Source organism: Desmodus rotundus, chromosome 2, assembly GCF_022682495.2.
Source record: "Desmodus rotundus isolate HL8 chromosome 2, HLdesRot8A.1, whole genome shotgun sequence".
In the NCBI taxonomy this organism is placed as follows: Eukaryota; Metazoa; Chordata; class Mammalia; order Chiroptera; family Phyllostomidae; genus Desmodus; species Desmodus rotundus.
The window spans coordinates 133,202,745-133,226,144 of NC_071388.1; the positions used below are offsets into that span (position 1 = coordinate 133,202,745).

The 23,400-nt window shown below is 38.4% G+C and overlaps 1 pseudogene; it reads left to right on the plus strand.

Moving 5' to 3' along the window:
• Positions 1–17,149, plus strand: part of LOC112313075 (ralA-binding protein 1 pseudogene) — a 100,444-nt pseudogene extending 83,295 nt beyond the window's left edge.
• The last annotated feature ends 6,251 nt before the right edge of the window (positions 17,150–23,400 follow it).

Here is a 23,400-nt window from a genome sequence, read left to right on the forward strand (position 1 = left end):
ATCCCCCAGCTCAGATTTGTGGGGGTGAGGACAGCCTATGTATATATATTTTTCTAATATTTCATGGACCCCGAGTTCTGGACCCCATTGCAAATCCCTGTTTGGGTCCCCCTTGGCTGCACCCTGTTAGATCACTACTATAACTTGCTGTGCTAACTCATGATCTAACCATCCACCATAAACAAAAAAAAGTTTAACCTATAATTTATTGAAGTTAGAAAAAAAATAAAATAGATTTCCAGCATTCAGGAGAAATTTTTAGTTAGTATGCACTAGGACAGCTGAGCCATTTGTTAAAATTATCAAAGTACTTCCAGATTGGTTGTGTGTAGCTTTTTCCCTCATGCCCCAGCCATAGGTGATGCCAGGCTGCCCCACACTTCAGCAACGATGGGTGAGAGGGCTGGCAGAACTGGCCGCTAAAGTACTCAACTCTTTCAGGACTTTGGGAACTATCTCTCCTGGTCCCCATACTGTTGACTGACATGTTGTTTTTACTCCTGCTGGTGCAAATATTTACCAAGAAAACATTTCACCTTAAACTATGATATATATGGCTTTGGGGAAGAACAAGAGTGTGAAAGATTAATTCAATTTATGAGCAAGCAGCGTATTTTCTGAGCAGAGCATATGATCATTGAGGAAATAAGTGGCTGAAGCTTGACACCAGTAAGTATCTACAGTAAGTAAATAACTACTGGTATCTGATTTCAACCTCATGGGATCAAACTTTGGATTATAAATTGACTACTCTAGTGTTTTACCTACAAGGAGAATAAACTAGCCAAAAGACAGAACTCCATAGTCCCCTAGGAAATATTTTCAGTTGTAAATTAATAAATTTACTTCTGGTTTTATTCTTTCCTGTTAGCTTAGTTAATTTGAGCAAGTTCTGAGTGTTTCTTAGTAACTTAGAATTACAAAAATGTGACAAATCAGTTTTCCAAAGTTGAAGTAAATTTAGCAAGTAAATAACATCCTATGAGAACCTTAGAGGTTATTTACTATGTCATCACAGGAAACATTTCTCTGTGATATTATACAGATTTAATTCCTGCTGCTTTGGGGAACTTCTATATAGTGACTTTGTATAATTGGAAAAATTTCCTAATGTAGTCTATCTTTTAGCAGAATCTAAACTTAATTCAATGATTATATATTTGCTGTCAAGTAATCATGAACAAATATTCTTATTTGCATTGCATCAAAACATTTTTAAATGTCAATTTCCTAGTAATTCAAATAAATATTAACAAATATACAAAACTATCCTTATATACTACTGATTATTTGATTACATTTGATTATTGATTTCCCACTAATAGACAAATGTCTAAGGTTTCAATTTGTAGAAGTGAGCATTGGATTGAAATCAAAACACATGAATTTAATTTTTCATTTTCCACAAATTCAAATGAACACTGGACATCATATCTCTGTTGGGCTCTGTTCTTCCATCTGTAGAACAAAATCCTTTATTTGTAGACCATGGTCCATTTCATCTCTAACACTTTATGAATTCTGTGAATCCATTAAGTTCATTTTTCTCATTTAACAGATGAAAAACTAAAACCAGGAGATAAAACAACTTTCTTAAGGTCACACAGCTAGTTAGTGTTCCAACTGGAAATAAAATCAAGTTTTTTGATTCCTAGTCCACTCCTACTGTAGTTAATGTCACGGCAGGCTCTATTGATGGTAGTGGTCCTTGAAAGAATAAATTTTAACCACCAAAAAAAAAAAAAAAAGAAGAAGGAAAGAAAATCTTGTGATTTGGGGAAGAATGGAATTTTCTTACTTGAGTATCACCCCTACCTTAAGGAACATATTTCTAGAGTAAAGCCAGAGGACCAGTTATGCGTCATGGCACATTATATAAGAGCATTACACGAGTCCGCTAGCACTGACCATAAAACAACTGCCAGGCAAAATCATCTCAATTGTTTTATTTCTCTTTTAAAATCAATGAAGCAAAATCACATTTTAATTCAAAAGTTCTGAAAGTCTCCGAAGCCTATCAAACTTCTCCTACAACATTCTTAGTCTCTTCCTAGGTTTTATCAGAGGAACATTTCTGTTTGCATATGTAAATCCTGAGAGGTCACTGAAATTTCAAATACCATTATTTTCCAGGTAAGAGAATTAAAAAATAATGCACTTTAAAAATATTTTAAATGCCCTGACTAGTGTGGCTCAGTGGATTGAGTGTGAAGGGGTCACCTGTTTGATTCCCAATCAGAGCACATGCCTGGGTTGGAGGCCAGGTCCCCAGTAGGGGGGCGCATGAGAGGCAACCACACATTGATGTTTTTCTCCCTTTTTTTCTCCCTCCCTTCCTCTGCCTAAAAATAAATAAAATCTTTTAAAAAATAAATTAAATTAAATTTAAAAAAACATAAATGTTTAAAAAATGGCAAACATAGACTTAGGATTTCAATGTTTAATTTAAAAGCCACCACTTACTTAAGAGAGGTAACAAAACTACTAACAAAACAGTTTGCCTAAAGTAAATGTAATGAAAAGGTATGCACATGTTTTACCATCTAAAACTTGAAACACATTTTTTTCAAAAAACGGTCCTCGACAAATTTTTTTGGAATATATGATCTGGTGCAAAGTCCTTACCTTTAATGAATTTGGTAAAAATTGGTTATTCAAAATGGTTGTAGGAAAAAAAGCTTACTGTGTTCCAAGAGCTATGTTGACCTCTTCAACCAGGTTATTTATTTGTAAAACTAACTATGATACAAATATGTATTATTAACAACCAGAGTTCAAATTATTTAACTTGCCTGAGTATTCAGAGAGAGTATGTTCAGAGATCAGGCTTGAACTGAGTTTATCTACCTATATATTGGACATTCTATAATAATATCCCCAATGGACTGATTATTGATCACAAAATATTAACTTAAAAGATGATAATTCTATTAGTAGTAGTAACTAGTAATTATTTGATAGTTAATATATGCAAAATGTACTAAAACCCCATGACTTTTAAATTACTATTATTTTATGATGGAAAACTAGTATTATATGTAGTGTTGACTTTTAAACAAAAAGTCAGCCAGACATTTTGTTTGACAGTTCTCTCTTCTGCCGTACTTCACTTTAAATGAGATTTCTGTTTGTTTGCTGTGCTGTACTTTTTAATGTTTGTAGCAGTAACTGGCAGAGCTGCAATTGGAGGCAAGTAACCCTGTTTCCGAAATGTGCTCCTAAGCCTCTGGACTGTAGAGCTATCGAGCTATGGGAAATGATTTTAAACTAAATGAGAGTATTTCAAGCAAATTTTTAGTGCAAAATATAAAATCTTTCTTTGGAGTTCTCAAAGCCATGTTCAAGTTGTACTTCAAAATCATTATGTCTGCAAAACATTGCATTAAACATAATTATCATGGGAATGCCACAGGTGCAGACAGGCCAACAACCCATCGACATTGTCTCCATTTCATGTTATCTTCCAATTAGTTTCCTTTAAGACAAATTTCTGTGACAAGCTTATTTATTTATTTTTATTTCTCTCATGTTACAGAATATATGAAATGTATTTTGTTGTTTATACTCTATAGTTTCTTAATTTTTAGATTAGTCAATTTGTATTTAAATTACATAAGAGTCCCTTGGAAAGTTGAATGTATTTGCAACCTAGCAAAGTAGCTCATTTGGTTGGAGGAGTCCTCTGTACACTGAAGGGTTGCAGGTTCTGTTCCAGTCAGGGCATATACCAAGGTTGCGGGTTTGGTCCTGATCAGGGTGTGTAAAGGAGGCAACAGACAGATGTTTCTCTTTCAAGTCCATGTTCCCCTCTCTCACTCTCTCTCAATCAATCATTAAATATATCCTCAGATGAGGATTAAGGAAAAAGTTCAAAGTATTTGAGTGACTTGGTTGTTTTGGTGGAGGGACAGAATAGTGAAGGAAAAATGTGGTATGTTGAAGGTATTTCACATTTCATGAGTACACATTTTTTTTATCACAGTCTCTTGTTTCCTTGTCTGTGCTTTCTGTGATTTGTTTTTCTTTTTGTGCAGATACGTAACTGGGGATAGGAGAAACCATGGCAACAGTGTCTTTTCAAAGAAAAAAGTTGAATGCAGTAATCCTGCAGTCTCTAGAAAGAAGCAATCTTGGGGTGGGGTGTAAGCCGGCTGTTTCCCTCCACCTCGTCATCTCCAGAGCGGTGGTGTTGACTGCATGTCCACTTCAGAACCATTCACAACATGCAGAAAGTTTTAGGAATTGTTTACAGAGGCCCATGAAATCTCAAATTACTGAAATACGTAAGAATTTAGGTGATTTATGTAATGAAGAAGATATTCAGCCATCAGAGACAATTTTTTCAATAAAATTTCACCCAGAGTAAATACAATATCAAGTTGTAAAAGTGATTTTGCAAGAAATATGTTACCAATTTCACCAAAGGGCAAAAATATCGCCATTCTTTTCATAGCCTGCCCCAATGTCCTCTTTAAAGAAAATTACTTTTTTATTAGAGGACAGTTACTCTGTATAGGAATAAGAAAACTAGACAAACAGATGGTGAAAGAAATCAGAGGCGAACCATACTCACCACTGATTTGTCCTCTTCTGATTCGTAATCATGAGCAGGGTGGCCCTGGGCACGTTTCAAAGGAGAGGAAATTTGTCTTCATCTCCTCTTTTTCTTTCCCTGATATATTTTTATAAGCTGCTACAGCTATTGCCAAATAGCAGGAGTTACAGATTTGAAGACAGGATGGTAGTTTTTGACAACTGATTATAAAATTTATTAACTGCCTTAGCTTGTATGATGCTCCAGTGGAATTACACTTGAATACACACCTGTCATGTTGAAGAAGTAGGGAGAGTAACATACTCAGAACTTCAGTCAATTTCTCCCCCCTGTCTTTGCTCAAAACATTCACTACTTGTATACTATGGTGCCTACCCTGATTCTCTCCTGGAAGCACCCCCAATTTTTAAACTTTGTCTTTATCCTAATAACACCCTATGAGTCTATCTTAAATCATCTTAAACTCTGACTCAGTAAGTCATCCATTTTTTACCTTCCTGTTTCATGTCACTTGTAGGTAAATTGTTACAAATGTCCCAGGTTTCTGTTCTATTTTTCTGTTATGTCTACTTTCCCAAAAGCACTTGTTGTGGATGATAACTTTTATGATCATTCCTCTGTCACTTATGTTTTGCTTCTCAATAACTTCCAAATCATCCTCATGTCAGTGTCATTTTTTAAAATTACTAATTTGCAGAACTTCCCCAGTTTTACTGAATGAACTGCAGTATGAGGCTGCTCCACAGTCTGTGTTTCTTTTTGTTTTTTCTTTTTCTTTTTTTTTTCTGTTTCAGAGAAAGAAGAAGAGAGGAAGAAAGAGAGGTAGAGAGAAACCTCAATGTGTAAGAGAAGCATCAGTGGGCCAGCATCACTGCACCGAGCCACGCCCATGGGCTCCTCAGATAATGTTGTGAGGGATCCATATGTTAGGAAATAAAACTACCGTGAAGTCTGACAGCCCGGTTTGCCACTGAGCTGTGTGACTCTGGGCATGAAAATTAACCTCTCTGGGCTTCAGTTATTACTGTTATTTTACATCCTAAAAAGGCAGTTATAATAGCACTTACTGCATAATACTGAGAAAATTAAGGAAAACAAACAAGATGCTTTACAAAGTGCTTTACACACCACTGATCATAACATGAATAATCAGAGGTGAGTATTTGTATGCTTTTATGTTGTTCAAACCCCTTTGCATGCATTATGGTTTAACACACAGAAAATTCCTGTGAAGTTGAGGACTGAAAGATCCTTGGCTTCCAGTGATGGTAGGCTTCTTTCCTTGCCTTCTTCCAGTGGCTTGGTAGGAAGCTGGGTCAGTTGGGCTGAACCACCCTGGAGAAGCAGAACAAGGTTTAAAACCGATACAATAGCATTAATGTTTTAACTCTCTAGGTAAGGTCTGAGGTGTCTCAGGAATCTTAAGCCAGGAAGGCCCTGTGTTGCATAGAACAGCGATCCCCGACCTTTTTGGCACTAGGGACCAGTTTTTCCACAGGGGATGGGGGTCGGGGAAGGGAAGAGGAGGCGGATCTTAAGCGAGCTTCTCTTGTGCCCAGTTCCTAAGAGGCCATGAACCAGTACTGGTCCGTGGCCCGGGAGTTTGGGACCTCTGGCATAGAATTAGATTTTTAATCCAACAGACCTACAAATATGTAACTAATGCACGATAGCATTCCTTCCACTAGAGGGCCCTTCAGAGCCCTCCCAGCTTTATGACCCTGGAGAATTTCTGAGGAACACTGAGATCCGTGGAGGGATTACTGTCTCATTCTTCCTAAGAGTCTCTGAAGAAATCTCATCATAGTAGGATGGGTCACTGTGCACCTGCTGGAATTAAAATCATTTCACAGAAGAGAAATTTAGGCACAGGAGGGTCAAATAACTGCCCATATATCAGGAAGCTAGTGAATGATGCAGCAAGCAGGCCGTTCTAGAGTGTGTAGCTCCTGTTAGCGTGGTTAAGATGATTTGCTGGCATATGGGGAGCTTGATATAAAAGTTTTGGACATGTAGGTCCTTAAAGCTCCCTTCACATGATGTTATAATTTTTATATAAAGATCCTTTCCCATGAATTTTTACACAAATCACTACATTTTGGGGTGTGCTAGAATATTATTAATTGGGAAATGTTAATATTGCCGTGAACTTCTTAAACTTAGTGAGATTTAAAGGATATTTTATATAGGCTACTCAGTGCATGGTGTATTCTTTTTTTTTTTTAACTGTGATTGACAGGACACATAGAGTAACTTAGGAGTGAGTCTGTGAATTATTCATTCATTAAGTTATTCTTTAAAGATATTCTTTTCAGAAGAACCTGACTATGAATTCACCATCTAACTCACTGAAAGCATATTTGAACATTATGAAAAAAGGATGAATAATATAATGACTTTTAAGTTTTTGCTGAAAGAGCATGGCAGTGTGGGGGAGAAGAAATCTGGTTTTTCCTTGACATTGCAAACATTGCAAAATCCAGATCAACTTCTGGCGATGGAGGGATCTACTTGAAACTCTGTTATTGGAACAAAATAACTTGTATCATAGCATTAGGAATAAATATTAATATCTAACCATTTCAAGAAAGTTCTTGGATTTCTTCTGTCCTTTCTGACCACATACACATATGCATTTAGATTTAGAATGAAAGCAAATATCACAACTGAAAAAATGGAATTAATGCTTTCAAATCTTTTCTCTGTCTTAAGCAAAGTGGCACTGAGATGGTTCCTCCTTTGGTAAGAATGAATTGTAAGCATTTTTATTTGATTAAATAATTTGTTTTTGCATATGCATTTTAAACTATTTGATATGACATACTTATTACTTCTAAAAACTAATGTCTTAAATTTACTTTTACAGTTATCTTTAATTTAAGGTAAAAGATGTTTCTTTTCCATCTACAAAAGTGACATAATTTTTTTGTAAGTAAAACAAAGATATTAAGGACATAATAATGGCGGCGGTACATAGGATTAAACTCATTAATGTAGTATGAACATGTACAGAAAAGTTAGGACCTGACAATCTCAAAAGTCCCTTGTACTTTAATAGTCCCAGGATTTTAGAGTAGGGACATAAAATAGAAGATGTGGAATGATGGAATGTATTCTCCCCACCTAGATCCTGATGGTGAAACATAAGGCCTTTCCTTAGCTATGTTCTCTTGTAATGGGAGTAGCAATGGATTATGTCAGGGGTTATTAATGTGAAACTTCAGAATCAACAGTATCAGCCTTACCTGGAAACTTGTTAGAAATCCAAATTCTCAGGCCTTACCTGGACCCTCCAGGTGAGGGTCATGCCTGCTAAAACTTGAAAATCATTAAATTAGCGAAGCGCATATGTAACATAAATCACCATGAATTCTATTGGAAAATTAGTTCTATACTATTAAGCGTAGTGAAAGTAATCTTGACAATGCTGTTAGCCTAATGAAGGGCAGTAAATGCTTGGAAAAAGAGAATGAGAAAATTGTGCTATAGCAGGAGCGGAAATCTCATCAGCAAAGAATTAATTTAACCAATCACATGAAAATACTTTGTTACCTTTTTAGTAACTACAGGTAAAACCATCATAACAAACATGCAAATTACTTCTTTCAATGCAACAAAACTTGGAGTCTATCTCTATATGCTACAGAGCAAGCAGTAGTACCTGCAGTAATACCTGGGCATCTGGTCCTCTTCTCTGAGGGTGTCCTTACACACCTAGGTGAGGAGGCAGCTGGCTGGCGTACACCCAGTGCTAACCAGACCAGGGGTGAACACCGAAGCCAAGATCACTCAATTAGATTCTTCCTGCAGAGATTTTGGGATTGGCACTAAGACAGTATGTTTCTGGAAGAGTTAAGAGGCCATGGAAGTTTAAGGTGGCCATCTATATTCAAAAGCAGAAAATAAGGGCATTAGAGAAAGAGAAGAACGAACAAATTAAATACACAGATGCCAGAGTATCTGTGGAGGGGCATGAGATATGGAGGAAGGACAGAAAAAGAAATTGTGTGACAGATTCCAATTGCATTTCTTCTCCTTAGATTTCCCATGACCTCTCAATATTTGTCCAATAGAGTGACAGTTTTTTTCTTTGGACATGTGTGTTTAAAAACATTTTTATGTTACTTGAAACATGATTCTTAAGATTCCTATGTATCAAAGAATATCAACATTATTTTCAAATATGAATATGACTTCCTTAGTTATATGTAGTAGTTATGGACTGAAATCTATGGTGAGGATTGGAATTTGAATACCAAATCTCCTTCCACAAAAGTACACCCCAAATATTAATTACCAGGATGGCCACTGGTTGAAATCAATGCTTTCTAGAAGAAAAAAACTTTACAGCATGAAAAATAGAAAAAAATGTCTGTTAAGTGGCAGTTAAATTGATTTCCCTTTATTAACAAAGAGAAATCACACAAGAATTTAAATTTATAGACCAATCAACAGAAACTGAGATGTAAATTAATCAAAGTAAAAAGAAACTCAAGGCAGTCATTCAAAGCATTCATGCGACACGGCAAGACCCAGAAAATCCCAGGGGCACACCCAGGAACAAGTAGCAGTGAGTGAAACAGGACTGGAGTCCTGCTGAGGTTTTCTGCACACGAGCACTTCAAGGGAAGATTAAGGACCCATGCAGCTGGAGTACAAAGCAGGCACAGGGCCAAACATTGTCACAACACAAAACATGCTCTAGGACAGAGCCCAACTGCAATCAAAGTCAGGGAGAACGTGACATTAGGCTCCAGCTGAGGGTTTTTTTTTTGCCTTAAGTAAGCAATTACACATCTGGCATGGAAGTTCCAATGATTATTGTAGGCGTGAATAATTGAGAAAGGCATTTGGAATAAGAAGGAAAAACTGATTTTTTTATTTTTTATCTCCCATTAGGTGATTATACATGTTTGCTTTTTATGTTCTTTAGGACCACCTGGAGAAAAAATAGTTTGAAAACTGATGACCCATTTAAGAATTGTGAAAGAAGGATCCATCCATTCAACAGGTGAGTTCTTCCCAATAAAGTACAATCAGTCCAGTACATTAATTTAAATTGAAGAATTTGTTTAAGCCACTTAAAATTTGTAGTTATCTTTATAGACTTCATTTATCTCTTCTCCAGTCCTCCTTACTTGATACATTCAGGAGAATTAATTAAAATAATATTCTTATATTTAGATAGAAATGCTGATTAACTGGCTTAATGTATTAAGTGCATCATCATTGTATCTCAGCCACAGAGCCCTTAAGATTACCATTATAAATTAACAAAATTATTAAAAAATAACAACTCTCTTTCAAGGTGACTTCAGAAAACAGGAAAATGTGTTCAAGCCTGAAAGGTCCACTGCTGTATCATTTTTGCTACAAAACTAAGAGATTACTTGGATGTAGAGAGAGAGAAGGGAAACTGAAATTATTTAACCACTTTAAGGGCAAATTATATATGCTCTAGGATAGAGTTCCTGGAAGGGAGTAAGCAAACCAAGTCAGTGCTGGGGCTTCAGCAAAAGCCCAGATCCATCTACAAAACTCTATTTTCCTCAAGTATTTGGTCCCTTAGTTCATATCTAGACATTCCTCCCAAGGTTATTCCTAGGTTACCACAACTCAAGGATTGTACTCTGAGTTTAGAAATGTAGCTGAATCTCTATTTCTAGATTTGAGCCAGTGACTTGCAGGCACAGTTAGCAAGATGCAAGTGTGTGTGTGTGTGTGTGTGTGTGTGTGTGTGTGTGAGATATATGTCTCTAAGCTCCCTTGGATACCAAGAGCCCTGTAGGTTAGGCTCCTTGCCTGAGCAGAGACAGTTCTCTATAATAATTAGGCAGAACTGGCAGCTCCTCTCCACTTCTTCTCTTCTCCCTCACGGCCTTGATGATCATCTTAAACTCGGGTCCCCTCATGGAATGTGGGCACCAGCATTAGACTAGCTGTCCAGCCACTGAATCTTCCTTGAGAAATTCAGCTTCATCAAGAATAGATAAAAGAGATAAAATCCTCAGAAAGCACCGTGAAGTATAGTGCAGGCTCAAAGGAAATTGCAACCTTATTGATAAACCAACTGGAAAATTTTGGCAATTTCTATTCAGAAATTTTAACATCATAACAATTATCACTTTACTATTTCTTTTTCTAAATAGGCAATTTCATGCATACTATGATGTATACTATGATATCTTCTTTTTTTATAGTTTTTGCTTGAACTAGAGCTATAACATTTTATGATCTTGATATAGTAACTCTTAACTTGGCAAATTACAACCACACAGAGTCACATATACAAGATCCTCTGGATTTTTTGGTTTCATGGGGTAAGAACAAGTAGATGAGGAGTAAAGGGAGATTTGCTACAACAATTGCTCTGAGAAGAACGATATTCTTCTGAAACACAAGTAAATAGAAATTAGAATAGTAAAAAGAGAAAACAATTATTTTCTCACTAAGCTTCTCCCTTTTAACATCTTAAAAAACCAAAGCACATGTGTTGAAATTAACAAAGAAATTCATATTGGTTTACTATTATAACTAAAGTCCAAAATATATTCAGGTTGAACCAATTTTTATTTTTCCAATAAATTTTTTTTTCTGGTCCAGGATTCAATTCAGATTCCATTTAGTTCTCATGTCTCTTTAGTTTTCTTCAATATGTGATAATTACTAATTTCTTCTCTTCCTTTCTGATAACGATGCTTTGGGAGAATATTGGTTAATTGTTTTGTGTACTGTTCATCAATTTGAGCTCATCTTTAAGTTTAGGTTCTGCATTACCTTTAGGTTATGTAGAGGAATTCCACAGAGGTGAAGTGGCCTACTCAGGACATCATATTAAGTAGAATACAATGTTTATATGTTACACTGACGATGTTACTCTTTAGAGTTTCCCTAAGGGAGTATCTGTGAAAATCAACCTGTGAAGTTACTATTTTTCCATTGTAATTACTCAGTTCTTTGGGGAAGATAATTTGAGACTGCAAATTTCCTGTTTTTGCTTAAGTGTTCACCCATTAATTTTAGTAGCCATTGTTGGAACTTACCAGCTGCAATATCATTATGGAGTTCTAATGGTAATTCTATTTTTATAATTTGTTCTACATGTATTAACTGGGATTCTTCAGTAAAAAAAAATAACTGTTTTTTAGCTTTCCTGTTTCCCCTTCTTTCTCCCCCCCCCCTTTCTTTCCTCCTTTCTCCTCCCTTCCTCTAATTATTTCCTCCCTTCCTTTTCCTGGCTTAGATGAAATATACCAGCATCTTTTCTAATTTTCATAATATAATTCTGTATTTAAAACTGAAATTTTCTAATATCAACAAAAAACCTATATCTGAAGCTAACCTATTAAAAAAGTGAGAACGACCACTTTCATATTCTAATGTGCTCTCCTTGCTGGCAGTAATATTCATGCAGCACTGGTCCCTGATTCTTCTGTCATTCTGGCATCTAGAATACTTTTGCAGGATTCTGGTACTTCGTGGTTTATTCATGTGTGTCTGAGTATTGGCCCTTCATCCTTCTCCTCTTCTGTCAAATTAGATTCTTAACTTTGTATCCAAGATGGTGTAGTTACTTATTCAGAAATTTGTGCTTTCATATTACCTAGAATATTTATTGGACAAGAGCTTGGTGAAGAATAATGTTCTGAGATATAATTTTTATAGCAACAAATCCAACTCACCATGATGTGTGGCTCATGTTAAACCACTGTCAGCAAAATTATGTAATCAAACCAGCAAAACAAAAAGAATAAAAACATATAAGCAAACAAAAAGTTATCCTTTAAAAGTGGACTCAGCATTATCACTGCTGGAGTAGGCCGTTAGATCTAAACAAAAGAGGAGGGAGTGAATGGAACCAGACATGGAATTAAGTCTGATAAGTACGGGGAAAAAAACAAAACAAAACAGCTATATATCCACCCTGGGGAGTAACTGCCATTACCCTGCCACCCAGAGCAAAACACTCACCAGACAGGAAGGAAGGACACATGGCTCTTCTGTCAGCCTCCAGAGTTGGGAGTAGGAGTCAGCCTTACTAACAGGGGAAGGGGATGTGGGAAGAGAAAACAAGGGAATTCCTTTCACTAATGTATTCCTAGTAAAAGCCAAATGACTGAGCACAACTATGAGGCATGCGCAGTAGGAGCCAAACTGAGGAGCACAAAGTGGGAGGGCACAAACCTGGGAAAATTCAGGAAAGAAAATGGGTACTTTGAATGAAAGCCTGGCCTTTCCCAAACCCAAGGAAATATGAGGAAGTTTAACAAAGACCCCAGGGCAGTAGTTGCCCTCCAGCTTGTCTGGTCCCCGTCTCTCTGAGAGTGTGCTGTCACTTTCCACTCTAATGAATCTTGTCCCTATCGCTTATAACTCCTCCTCCATGAGTGTCCCTGAAATTCTTTTCCTGGCAACACCACTGAAACACCTATTTCCTCCCGTAACATCATGATGCAAACAAAGCAAAATAAAACAAAAGCCAAAGCAAACTCTCCTTCGGTAATAGACCTAGAGCTCATACACTGTGTTGTTTTTGTGAGCTGTGTTTACTGAGCATCTTCTATACCAAACAATGGACTTTATAATGAATATACAAACTTGAGTATGATATAGCTCTATCCTCAACGATTATATTCCAGTGATGACAAATATAATGCAAGCCCAATCTGATACAGGATAAATATAACCACATTTGAAAAGCACACCGAAGGGTGGTAATGACTCAGTGCTTTGACCAAATTGAGCTGCCTTAGTCTCATCAGCTTGTACAAAACAAAATCGTATCGGTTGGATGGTTTAAACAACAGAAATTTGTCTTTCAGAAAAGATTGTATTTATTTACTTCTAGAGAGAGGGGAAGGAAGGGGGAAAGAGAGGGCAGTAGACATCAGTGTGAGAGAGAAATATCCATCAGTTGCCTCTCCCACGCACCCTGACCAGGGAACACAACCCAGACATGAGCCATGACTGGGATTCCAACAGGCAACCTTTCACTTTGCGGGATGACACCCAACCAACTGAGCCACACCGCTGGGGGCAGAAATTTATGTCATTTAAATTGGGATGCTGCAAATCCCAGATCAAGGTCCATCAGGGTGAGATTTCTCTTCCTTACTTGCAGATAGCTGTTTTTTCTCTGTGTGATCATGTGACCTATTTTTTTGTGTGTATGTGGTGAAAGAGAGAGTGCCTTAAAAGGACACAAATCCTATTGGATCAGACACTCGCTCTTATGACATCATTTAACTTTAAGTACTGTGTCATAGGTCCTGTCTCCAAATAAAGTCTCATTGGGGGTTAAGGCTTCAATATATGAGTTTGAGGGGAACACATATAATTCATAACACTCAGAGTTCTTAAAAAATTTATTTCATTTCCCAAAAAACAAAGGTAATTATGTATGCCATTAAATATAAAAACTAAGAAGAAAAAAGTATTTTGGTTCTGAAAATATATTCATAAATTTCTTTTACAAATGGAGTATTTAACTCACTTAACAATTTTAATTGGTAAAGCATATTCACTTTTTTATTTTGCTTCATTTTGTTTTATCAATATGTTGGAGGCCCCCAGGATAATATTATTACATTTAATTTTCAAATTAAAATCATAGAGATATTGTAACTTGTCCAAAATTATACCATGAATTGATTATAAAACATTAGTTTAATTACTATACAACTCTCGTGGCTCCACTATAAAATTTCTGCATGACCAATAAAGATAAGTTATGGGAAATATTTAAAACAGAAAATAACACAAAATACATTTATATTTTCCTTGATGCTTCAATGTCTTCTTTCGAGAATAATTGCTGTGTGAAAAGAATGTTATCACATTGGTGATACAATAAGGTAGGTGATCATAAAGCATTCTGGGAAATACACAAAGGGAAAGTAGGAAAAGTCAAGGTTAAGTGGGGCTTCCAAAACACGTGGACATAGGGCCTGGAATCAGTTTGTTACTGGTGGTCAGAACTGCCTAGTGCAGGAACAAGGCACCGTGTGTGAAAAGGGAACAATGTTTAAAGTTAACCTCAAATTTCTGGATCCCATCAGATTGGAATAGGACCTGGCTGAGAAGTGAGGACAAATGTTTTAGGCATAAGGATAGAGAAGAGTAAGAGTTAGGCAGGTTATTAGGACCTAAGCCAAGTAAAATTTCAAGCCCAGGTAACTTGGCATTAAGAAAACTAAGAAGCAACTCCTTTGTTCCAGGAAGCTAAAAGAGCATAGATGCGAAAATGTACTTGTGGAGCTACACATGTGACAGATGACCATACAGTACCTGAACCTCTCTTTTCTCTTCACATTGTACTATCTGTACAGGTGACTTTATCCTAATCCATGACTTTAAATACCATCTACAGGTCTCATCTTTTTCCATCCCAGTCGTTGTAAACAGGCAGCTAAAGTGGCTCTGGCTGCAGTGTGAGCATGAGGAGGTGGTTGCACGGGGACTGGCACAGAGGTGTATGGGTAGGTAACAGGAAAGCCCTTTGCACTGTCTGCTAATAGAGTCAGAATGGCCGAGTGCTCCTGGCCCCACTTAGCAGCCCCAGTGAACACCACAGGGAGGGACGTGACACTGGTCTTCCCAGGCTGCCACCTCTGAGGAGAGCAGCTCTACTAAATTTCCTGGAATACACAAAAACGGGGACACCTCTTACCTCCTCATGATAGCATACATGGGACTCCCGATAATAGAGTCTGATAATTAAAAACACTATGCTAAGAAAAAAGGAAAGTTTAAGAAAAAGGGAAAAAGGACTGAAGATACATTGCCTTTCAGGCAGATAGCTCTGGAGATGAAGCTGGAAGTCATTCCAAAATGAAGAGATCCAAGAGAATTCATGTTTTCAAGAAACCTGGCTTTTCTTAAAAAAATAAAGAAGAAAGGAAGGGAGGAAGGGAGGAAGGGAAGAAGGAAGGGAGGGAGGGAGGAAGGGAGGGAGGGAGGGAGGAAGGAAGGAAGGAAGGAAGGAAGGAAGGAAGGAAGGAAGGAAGGGAGGAAGGAAGGAAGGGAGGGAGGGAGGGAAAGAAAGATTTTAAAATATAAGAGAAATCCAAAAAAGAAAAGCATAAATAAGAAAAGCACAAAGAATAAAAACATAAAGAGAAGACGTTAAAAGACAGCACCTGATGTTAAATAGTGGAAGGAAAAGAAGAAAAAGATGCCAGCTCAGGAGCCAGAGGTGCCTCAGATTGATGTTCTGAATCTCAAATGTATTTTTTAGAATTCCTTTGGCTGATGAAGCAGAGAGGACCATGGCATATGATGACATTCAACTTCCTGCAGCTTTCCATGAACACGTAGATTATGTAGAGAAGTGTGGCATGAAGTATGAAGGCATCTCCAGAGCTTCAGGAATAAAATCAAAGGTAGATGAGCTGAAAGCAACCTATGACAAGACAGCAGTCTACAAATTTGGAAGAACATGAGCCTAACACTGTAGCCAGTTTGCTGAAGCAGTATTTGCAGACCTTCTGGAAAATCTGCTTACCAAAGAGCTTTGGCCTCACTTTGAAGAGGCTTGTGGGAGAAGCACAGAAAGTAAGAAAGTGAAGGAATTCCAGTCCTTACTGAAACAATTGCCAAAATGTAACTGTTCTGGTTTCCTGACTGGTTGTGCATATGGACCATGTTATCATGAAGGACCTGGACACAAAAATGAATATACAGAACATTTCCATAATGCTCAGCCCAGTCGTTCAGATTATTAGTGGTGCCCTATTGTGTTTTTCACACGTGTGCAAGGGCTCTTTAGCAATATGACACTAAAGCAAAAGATGAAACCTCATCACTGATCTAACATGACCACTATGCCTACACTACCATAGACCCAGAAGAGAACCAGGGGGGAGATCAGAGAACAGGAGTTTCTTTTGAATTGCTTACATCAACATCTGCAGGGGGGAGTAACAGGTTATAGACAGGTTATAGGAAGTACAAAGAAGGCAGCCCTTAAAAGAAAACTGATAAAAGTGAAAAGAGTGTGATTGCACAAGAGATAGCCAGTCTTTCAAAAGCTTGTTTCCCAAATATTGTAGAAATGAATGAAAATAATGAAGTTAAGAATATTCTCCTTGTCCAGGAGAATGATATCTTGAAAGAACAGGAGGAGCTTCTAGCCATAAAGCCGTTTCTGTGCCCAGAGTTTGCTTCAGAAAAAGAGATTGAACACCTCAGAGCTGGGATTGTTGAATTTTGGCAACATGGTCAAAGTGAGACTGAGAACGCTTCTCTTTGAAAGTGCAAGTGAGAGTAAAGATGTAGAGAAGCTTCACATTATCTTGGAAGATTTACAGAGGCAGAGTGAAGTGCTATAACTAAAGAACAATCATCTGAATCAAGTAATCGAGAAGAGCTAGACACCATAACCCAACTTTTCATGCATCTCCATCTGCTCCTTGTACAGAGAGCCAAGCCTGAGCCACAGACACAGGAACAGGAGGACCCTGAGAGGTACTGGCTGTCATAAGGATGCCTGAAGATGGTGCCTCAGAGACCAAATCAGCTAAGGAGCAGCCAAAGGCTGGCAATGAACAGGTCAAGCTCTCCCCAAGTAGACACAGGAAGGAGATGCTTATCTGAACATTCCATGAGTCATGGAATCTTCCAGAACTAACAAGAAATGTGTATCTTACTGAAATCCTGAGAGTCAGGGTGCACAACTCTGCTGTACATTCTGTAATATGTCTTTTCAGAGGTGCATCCTTCTTTTACGCGTATGACTTTGCATCGGGCTCAAGTTACAAAGAAGGACAAAGCAGTGGATGCATCATGGGATTGTAGGGGACAAACGAGGTTTCCAGATAGTCAGATTATTTAAAAAATTAATTTTCTTTGTTAATTTAAAATGTTTTTTAACTCTAAAGTGGCTTTTTTTTTAAACCAAAAGTCATCTTTGCTTTATTATTATGGCAGAACCAGGATCTTTTCTCTTGTTCAAGGAGAGAAACCAAACAAGGTGAACATGGTTCCTGCCTTGTGGGTCTCCACAGTCTCACCTTCCAGAGTCACTGCTTAGCTGGTCACACTTTCTTGTACTTTTTTTTACATATTTGGCACAGATTATATCATGGAGATCTGCCTCATGTTTCCTGACTAGCTGGAATGGGTTTTACAGGAGTTACCTTAATCTATCCTTGTCACCCTTTCCTTTGATAGTCCTAAACCACAATCCTTGAGCCTGAGTCACAAGACTGGCCCTCTTGGTCACAGTCAGAGTTGCCTGTGGAGCCCACATGCCAGCCTGATCCTGTGTGGAAGAGATACCACTTCACTCCTCTGGCTTCACCCAGTCCTCACTGCCAGTGATCAGCAGATGTTTTTCATTGGGTTGGTCCATAGCAGCCACCTTGAAATAAGGAATCCATATAAAGGATGTGCTTCTTTCTCTTTTTAAATTATATGTTATTGATTGCTATTACAGTTGCTCCAATTTTTTCCCTTTGCCCCCTTTCACCCAGCACTCCCCATTCCATCAGGCAATCCCCACACCATTGTCCATCCATGCCCATGGGTCATGTGTATAAGTTCTTTGGCTACTCCATTTCCTATATCATACTTTATATCCTCATAGTTATTCTATAACTACCTATTTGTACTTCTTAATCCCCTCACCTCTTCACCCATTCTCCCACAACTCCCTCCCATCTGGCAGCCTTCGTAACGGTCTCTGTATACATGATTCTGTCTCTCTTCTTGTTTGCTAAGTTTGTATTTTTAGATCAAGTGTGGATAAATATGTATTTATTGCCATTTTATTGTGCATACTTTTGATCTTCTTCTTTTTCTTAAATGAGTCCCTTTAACATTTCATATAATAACGGTTTGGTGATGATGGACTCAGTTGTCTGGGAAGCTCTTTATCAGCCCCTCGATTCTAAATGACATCTTTGCTGGGTAGAGCAACCTTGGCTGTAAGTCCCTGCTTTTCATGACTTTGAATATTTCTTGTCAATCCCTTCTCACCAGCAAAGTTTTGAGAAATCATTTGACAGTCGTATGGGAATTCTCCTGTAGGTAACTAATTGCTTTTTTTTTTTTTTTTTGCTGTTTTTAAGATTCACTCCTTATCTTTGACTTTTGTATCCATTTTGTTTAGGATCCTCTGTGCTTCCTGGACTAGCATGTCTATTTCCTTCCCCAAATTTGGGAAGTTTTCTTTCATGATTTGTTTTCAAATAGATTTCCAATTTCTTGCTCTTTGTCTTCTCCTTCTCCTCCTATGAGGGGAATATAGGAAGGCTTGAAGTTGTTCCAGAGGCTGCTTACACTATCCTCATTTTTTTTTATTCCTTTTACTTCTTGTTGTTATGATTGGTTGTTTTTTGCTCCCTTATGTTGCAAATCGCTGATTTGATTCTTAGCTTCATACACTGTATTATTGTTTCCTTGTAAATTGCCCTTTCTTTCCATTAGTGTATTCTTCATTTCTGCCTGGATTTTTTTTATGCTGCTGAGGTCCTCACTAAGTTCCTTGAACATCCTTATAATCAATGTTTTGAACTCTGCATCTGATAGATTGCTTATCTCCCATTTGTTTAGTTCCTTTTTTATTTTTTAAAGATTTTATTTATTTATTTTGAGAGAGAGGGAGGGAGAAAAAATGAGGAAAACATCAATGTGTGGCTGCCTCTGAAGTGCACCCCAGTGGGGACCTGCTTCTCAACCCAAGCATGTGCCCATCCGGGAATCAAACCATCAACCCTTTGGTTCATAGTCTGGCACTAAATCCACTAAGCCACACCAGCCAGGGTCCCCAATTATCTAGTTCTTTTCATGGAGTTTTGATCTGCTCTTTAATTTGGGTCATGTTTCTTTGTTTCCTCATTTTAGTATCCTCCCTGTGTTTGTTTCTATATAGTAGGTACGGATGGCAATATAGGAAAACACAGCTTGCATCTGCATAAAACAACATCAAAATTACAACTAAAATATAGAATAGTCATCATACAGAACTATCATAAATTGAGTTGAATGAAAGTCTGACAACTATGGAACTAAAGAAACCACATCCACCCAGACTAGTAGAATTGCCAGAGATTCAGAATAGGCTTGTCCCACATTCACATGTGGTGGATAAAAATTAGGGATTATCTCAGGAGCAAGAAGTCTCAGTCCCAGACCAACTTCCCTGCCCAGGGTTCCAGGTCCAGGAAAATAAGTCCCCATAACTTCTGGCTACAAAAACCAGTGGAAATTTAGTCAGTGGGGGAAACCTTTGGAGTCCAAAGCAGTTCCCCCTAAAGAATCCACCCATAGACTTATTCAGACTCACTCCCTCTGAGCTCCAGCACTGGGGTAGTAGCTTGAAAGGCACCAGTAGCATACAGGGAGGAACTAAAGTGTCTGGCATCAAGGCAAGAGCTGGGGGATAGCTTTCTCCCAGATAGAAAGATGGGAGAGAACATTGTCCCTTTTTCGAACCCTCCCCTGACAGATATACAGAGCCAGAAGGTGAGTGCCATACCTGAGACTCCATCAACCTGGCTAACACTGCTTGTCCCACCTTGGACATCCTCTGGGACTCCATCCCACCTGCTGTTAATAGTGAGTTTTCCATGTGAATGGCTGGTCTTAGCTCATGCTTCACAACTTCCTAAATCCTATCAAACAAGCAATATCCAGCCTTAGTAAGCCCCACCCCCCATAACTCTTGTAAAGTGGCCCTAGGTCTAGTACTTGCAGCAGCCAGCCTAGACTCACAGCTTGGCTTTGCTTGGGAATCTCCAAGCTCAGCATACATAGCAGCTATTTCAGATTGATTTAAAGCTCATACAGTGTGGCCCTGGCCAGAACACAAGTGGGGGCTGACCTTGGCCTATACCACCCAGGATACCCAAAAGCCAGTGCAACCACTGGACAGCTATAGACCACGTCAGAGCACCACTGCCCTGCCCCTGCACAGCTGACACTCCACAGAGGGTGGAAGTTGGTGGTAAGTGGTCACAGCCAGTCCTTGCAACTAACTGTCTAGGGTAAATCCCTCTCATTGATCTGCCAGCAGCAATCAAGGCTCAACTACAAAAAGAAGGTGTACTTAGCCCACACAAATGGCACACCTTGAGTACCCAGCTTGGGTGATAGGTAGTCTGTGCCACTGGACCCTACAGGACACCTACTACATTAGGCAATCCTACCAAGATAATGAGTCATAGCAGGATCTGTTTCTCAAACCAGAAATCTCTGTGACTCTCCCATTTAAAACAGAATGACAGCCCTGGCCAAGCAGCTAAGTTGGTTGGAGTTGTTGTCTCATTACAGCAATGGTGTGGGTTTGATACCCAGTCAGGGCACTCACAGGAATTATACAATGAATGCATAAATAAGGAGAACAGCAAATCAATATCTTTCTCTCTCTCTCTCTCTCTCTCTCCTCTTTCACCTTGCTTCTCTCTCTAAAATAATTACTAAAAAAACAAGAATGACTTAGGTTGCTTGCTTGGAATAAAATGGCTTGGAACCAGCCATACATGTGTTGTTAAAAATGTTTCCAATTATTCACATTCTCAGTAACTCTGCTGATAGACTCCCAAATTGATAAGATTCAGCAATAGAAAAAAAAATCCTTTTAATGATAGCTGTGATCTCTGTTGTCTCTGTTGTCCCTGTTTTCTTGTTTTTGCCACTGCCATCATCTAGGGTCTAGGAGACTGGGCTTTGGGTACCTTTGTTCAGTCATACTCTGCCCAAATAAATGGCTATGAGGTAGGGCAGCTCTCATGGCTGTGAAGACACACAGTCAAGGTGATTGTAATGGAAACAAACCCCCCATGAGGGCTTTGTCCTCTCCTCCTCCTAATTAGTATTTATCCTTAGCACTTGTTTGATGTGTTCTTTTTATCCTCTACCTATTGCACTGTTGTGACTTGACCAATATTTGATTTTTGTATAAGAAAAGCTTTGTTATAGAAAGGAGCATACGATTTTTTTTTCAAATCTGAAGAGATAATATTATGGTAACTGAAAATATGGTCAGATGTCAAATATAAAGATGTAAAAGTGGCCTCAGGCCAAGATGGAGGCAGAGGTAGATATACTTTGTTCCTTGCACAACCAAAAGAAGGATAACAACCAATTTAAAACAAAAAAGCAGAACTGCCATAAAATCCAACCGTATGGAAATCCAACAACCAAAGAGTTAAAGAAGCATTCACCCAGACTGGTGGGAGTGGCAGAGATGGGCAGCCATGCAGAGAGGGCATACAACAAGGCAGCAGCTGGTGGACTGAGATATCCCACATTCGTATGTGGATACATTGGGAGGAACAGCTGGGGAGCAAGACAGACTGTGAAACCCAGGGTTCCAGCATGGGAAACTAAAGGCTCAAAATCTCTAGCTCTAAAAGCCTGTGGGGATTGTGGCAGCAGGAGAAACTCCCAGTGTCACAGGAGAGTCCATTGGAGAGGCCCACAGGGTCCTAGAACATATACAATCCCACCCACCTGGGAATCAGCACCTGAAAAGGCACAATCCAGTTGTGGGAAGTGAGGGAAGTGACTGAAAGAGGGGTGAGAATCAAGCAAGTGGCATTGTTCCTCTCTGACCCCTCCCCAACATACAGCACCACAACGAAGAGAAGTGGGTTGCCCTGCCCTGGCAAACACCTAACCTTCACACCTTATATGTAGTAGTTTCTCTGAGACAAAGAAATATAGCCCAAATGAAAGAACAGGACAAAACTCCAGAAAAAGAACTAAGTGATGAGGAGACAGACAACCTATGAGATGCAGACTTCAAATTACTGGTTATCAGGATGCTCACAGATGTGATTGACTATGGTTGTATAAAAAGGAAGAAGTGAAGGCTATGCAAAGTGAAATGAACAGAAATGTACAGGGAACCAACAGTGAAGGGAAACGAACTGGGACTCAAATCAACAATTTGGAGCAGGATGGATAAATAAACATTCAATTGGAACAAAGTGAAGAAAAAAGAATTCAATAAAATGAGAAGAGGTTTAGGAACCTCCAGGGCATCTTTAAACATTCCAACATCCAAATCATAGGGATGACAGGAGGAGAGGAGAAAAAGCAAGAAATTGAAAACTTATTTGGAAAAATAATGAAATAAGTTTTCCACAATCTGGCAAAGGAAATAGACATGCAAGTCCATGCAGTTCAGAGAATCCCAAAGAAGTTGGATACAAAGAGAAACACACCAAGACGCATCATAATTACATTACCCAAGATTAAAGAGAAGGAGAGAATCTTAAAAGCAGCAAGAGAAAGGAGAGATTTGTCTACAAGGAAGTTCCCATAAGACTATCAGTTGATTTTTCAAAAGAAACCTTTCAGGCAAGAGGGGGCTGGAAAGAAGTATTCCAAGTCATGAAAGGCAAGCACCTACCACCTAGATTACTCTATCCAGCAAAGATATCATTTAGATTGGAAGGGCCGATAAAGTGCTGCCCAGATAAGGTCAAGTTCAAGGAATTCATCATCACCAAGCCCTTATTATATGAAATTTTAAAGGGACTTATGTAAGAAGAAGATCAAAACTACGAACAGTATAGTGACAACAAATTATCAACAAGTGAAACTAAAAATAAAAATGGACTAAGCAAACAACTAGAATAGGAACAGAATCACATGAATACAGATCACATGGAAGGTTATCAGTGGGGAGCGGAAGGTGGAAAATGCAGAAAAAATACAGAGAATAAACATAATTGGTAGGCACAAAATAGACAAGGGGAGGTTAAGAATAGTATAGGAAATGGAGAAGCCATAGAACTTATATATATGACCATGGACATGAACTACAGGAGGGGAATGCTGGATCAAAGAGGGGTACAGGACAGAGGGGGATAAAGGAGAGAAAAAATGAGAACGCT